This window comes from Vombatus ursinus, unplaced genomic scaffold, assembly GCF_900497805.2.
Source record: "Vombatus ursinus unplaced genomic scaffold, bare-nosed wombat genome assembly UNPS02014791.1, whole genome shotgun sequence".
Taxonomy (NCBI): Eukaryota; Metazoa; Chordata; class Mammalia; order Diprotodontia; family Vombatidae; genus Vombatus; species Vombatus ursinus.
The window spans coordinates 20,550,287-20,554,654 of record NW_020954569.1 but is presented as its reverse complement, the minus strand read 5'-3'; the positions used below and the strand labels follow the sequence as shown (position 1 = coordinate 20,554,654).

The following is a 4,368-nucleotide window of genomic DNA, read 5'->3' as shown; positions in this document are numbered from 1 at the left end:
TTCAAATATCAATGAAGCCATAGTGAGAATTTGACAAAATTTAGCAGTTATCATGTTAAAGAATCAGAGAGTTTGGAATATGATATTCTGAAAAGCAAAAGAACCAGGACTATAACCAAGAATAACCTATCCAGCAAAACTGAGTATAATCTCTTATGGGAAAAATGGATATTTGATAAAAGAGAAGACTTTCAAGTATTCATGATGAAAAGACAAGAGTTGAATAGAAAATTTGACATGCAAACACAAGACTCAAGAGAAGAATAAAAAGTTAAATATGAAAGAGAAAACAGGGATTCAATAATTATATGCCAATAAATCTGACAATCTAAGTGAAATGAATGAATATTTATACAAAATAAATTGCACAGATCAACAGACAAAGAAACATAAAACCTAAATAACCCTATCTGAACAAGTAAAAAATGAGCTAAGAAAAGTTCTCTAGTTCTTCAGTTGTCTATAAGGTGCTTTGTTCTTTTTTTGGGAGCTAAGGCCATGTTGGGGAGAACCCTCACTTCATCTGGCAACTAGCACCATTACAAACAAGTCTCTCCTCATCCTTCTGCTGAAATGGCCATCTCTGAGCTAACTTGCATCTACTCTGTCCTCATTCTTCAAGACGAAGGGGTTACAGTCATGGAGGATAAAATCAATGCCCTCGTTAAAGCAGCAGGTGTAAGTATTGAACCATTCTGGCCTGGATTATTTGCAAAGGCCCCATTCAATGTCAATACTTCAAGTCTCATCTGCAATGTAGGAGTTGGTGGACCTGCCCCAGCAGCTGGTGGTGCTGCCCCTGCAGGAGGGTCGGCTCTTGCTAGCACAGCTGCTCCAGCTTAGGAGAAGAAAAAAGAGGAAGCAAAAAAAAGAAGAATCCAAGGAGTCCAATGATGACATGGGCTTTGGTCTGTTTGACTAAATATTTTTCGTAACATTAAATAAAAAGCTTAACTCAACTAAAAAAAAATTCTCTAGGACCAGATGTGTTTATAAGTGAATTCTACCAAACATTTAAAGATCTATTAACTCCAATACTACGTAAACCATTTGGAAAAATAGGCAAAGATAATGTCTTACAAAGAAAACAATAAACAATATTGATGAAAACTTTTTAAATGAAATACTAGCAAGGAAATTACAGCAATATATCACAGAAATCATATACTATGACCAAGTGGATTTATATCAGAAATGCAGGGCTGGTCTGATATTGGGAAAATTTTCAGCATAATTTACTCTATCAATAACAATGAAAATCAAATAATAATCTCAACAGATGCAGAAAAAAGCTGTTTAAAAATACAACATTCACTCAGGTTAAAAAAATAGAAAGTATAGGAATAAATGAAGCTTCCTTTAAAGTAATGTTACATTTATTTAAAACTATTAGCAAGCATTATCTGTAGTGAGGATAACCTAGAAGTCTTCTTAATAATATTAGGAATAAAGCAAGGATGTCTATTATCACCACTATTATTAAATGTTGTACTAGAATTGGTAGCTACAGCAATAAGACAAGAAAAGAAATTTTAGGAATTGAAATAGGCAATGGGGAAGCAAAACCATCCCTCTGTGCAGATAATAAGATGGTTTACTTAGATAACCCTTGAGAAAACAATTCAAACAACTACAAAATTGCAGGATAGAAAAAAAACCATAAATGATCAAGATTTCTATACATTACCAACAAATCCTATAAGAAAAGAAGTAAAGAGAAATTGTATTTTAAATAAGCACAAACACTTTTAAATGCTTAGGAGTCTACCTGACAAGACAAATTGTGGAAATACATGAACACAATTACAAAACATTTTTCACACAAATAAAGAGAGATCTAAGCAACTGGGAAATATTAATTAATCATGAGCAGCCTGAGCCAATATCATAAAGTTACACTTCTACCTAAATTAATTTATTTATTCACTTCATTACCAATCAAACTACCAAAAACTATTTTATAGAGATATATAGAATCATAAAAATATTAATCTGAAAGAACAAAAGATAAAGAATATCAGGAGATTCAATGAAAAAAATATTTGAAGGAAGGCAGCACAGTAGTACCAAATTTCAAAATGTATTAAAAAGTGGTAATCATCAAAACAATCTGCTACTTGCTAAGAAACAGAGTGATTGATCAGTGGAACAGATTAATATGTAATACACTATCCTAATTGATTATAATAACCTAGTGTCTGATAAATCCATAGATCCAAACATTTGGAACAAGAATTCACTAGATGACAAAAATTACTGGGAAAATTGGAAAGCAGTTTGGCAGGAACTAGGTACAAGCCAACAACTTACACTGTATACCAAAATAAGTTCAAAATTGGTACATAGTTTAGACATAAAAACTGATATCATAAGAAAATTAGGAAAGCATGGAATAGTTTACCTATCAGATCTATGTATAAAGGAAGTATTTATGCCTAAATAAGAGGTAGAAAGAGGTATTGGAAGTAATTTGTGTAATTTTGATTACATGAAATTAAAAAGGTTTTAAACAAATAAAACCAATGCAGCCAAGATTAAAAGGAAGGAAACAAGGTGTGTGGGTGTGTGTGTGTGTGGCAGGGGAAATGCAGCAAGTTTCTCTGATAAAGTCCTCATTTCTCAAATATATGTGGAATTGAGTCAAAATTATTTTTAAAAATTGAGTCATTCCTCAATTGATAAATGCTCAAAGGATGTGAATAGGCAGCTTTCAGAAGCAGAAATTAAAGTTATCTGTAGTCATATAAAAAATGTTCAAAGTAACTATTGATAGAGAAATGCAAATTAAAAGAACTTTGAGATGCTATCCCCCTAACACACCAAATTGGCTAACGTGATAGAAAAGGAAAATGACAAATGTTGTATGGGAGGTAGAAAAATTGAGTCATGAATGCACTGTTGGTAGAATTGTAAACTGGTCCAACCATTCTTGAGAACAATTTGGAACCATGCCAAAAAGGTTATACCCTTTGACCCAGCAATAGCGCTACCAGGTCTACATACCAAAGTGATCAAAGGAAAAAGGAAAAGACCTACATGTGCAAAAAATATTTATAGCAGATCATTTGTGGTGACAAAGAATAAGGGTTTGTTCACATCAGTTAGGGAATGGTTGAACAAGTTTGGGTTATGACTGTAATACAATACTTATTATGCCATATGAAATGACAAGCAGGACAGCTTCAGAAACACATGGAAAGTCCTAAATGAACTGATGCAAAATGAAATTAGCAGAACAAGGAGAAGAACATACATAGTAACAACAATATTATATGATAATCTGCTGTAAATGGCTTATCTTTTCTGATCAAAAGACTTATGAGGAAAAATGCTATCCACCTCTAAAGAAAGAACTGATGAAGTCTGAGAGCCAATTGAAGCATACATTTTTCACTTGCTTTATTTTTCTGACTTTTTTTGCAACATGGCTAATATGGAAATGTTTTGTATAACTTCACATGTATTATTGATATCACATTTCTTGCCTTCTCAATGGGTGCAGGAGGGGCAGAATGGAGGTAGAGAATTAAAAGCTCATTTTTTAAATTAATGTTGCAAATAAGTAAATTTGGAGAATATATTTTAAGAAGTATTATTGCTGATCATCCAGGAGTTATCAAATCCAAGTGTGTATTTGGAGAAGGTGTGAGTTCGTTCTAGATCCACAAACAACAGGAGGAGCTAACATAATTTCCGAAGTGTGTGGTCTTTCATTGTTAGCTTTCACATAAAAGAACTGAACTTCTACTCCTGGAGCTCAATTTTCAAAGAGTTCTAGTATATAGTTTTTTTTTAAATTTAAAAATGTGATTAATACATTCAGATATGTATATACCTAGTTACATTTTGTATTATATGTCTCTATAGCTCTTCCCTTGAGTTCTTCCCCTCCAATGACTTTCAGGAATTTGTCCTTTCCATCATCCCTTCTCTCTTTATTTTCCAATATTACTTTAGCCACTGGATACTTTATGCTGCCCACAAGCAAGCACAAATAGCAATTATTTTCAAAATAATTTTGATTTGACCTTGTTAGTCATTCAGATTTTTTATCTCTTCTCCCTTTCATAGCTAAATTGCTAAGGCAAAAAACAAAACAAAACACAAAACAACAACAAAAACAAACAGCAAAAAAATGCCACTTTAATAATTTCCACTTTCTCACCTTTTACTCCTCACCCTTTTTAGTCTGACTTCTGCCCCTACTTTTAATCTCCAAGTTTATGACTAATCTTTTATTTGCTAAACCCAATAGCTAATTTCTTTACCCATGAGGTCCCCAATATCTGAAATGGACTTCTTTCCTTCCTTCCTTCCTTCCTTCCTTCCTTCCTTCCTTCCTTCCTTCCTTCCTTCCTTCCTTCCTTC

At 32.9% G+C, this 4,368-nt stretch overlaps 1 pseudogene; it reads left to right on the top strand.

Annotated features, from left to right (window-relative positions):
- Positions 1-573: 573 nt before the first annotated feature.
- Positions 574-922, top strand: LOC114048119 (annotated as a pseudogene).
- The last annotated feature ends 3,446 nt before the right edge of the window (positions 923-4,368 follow it).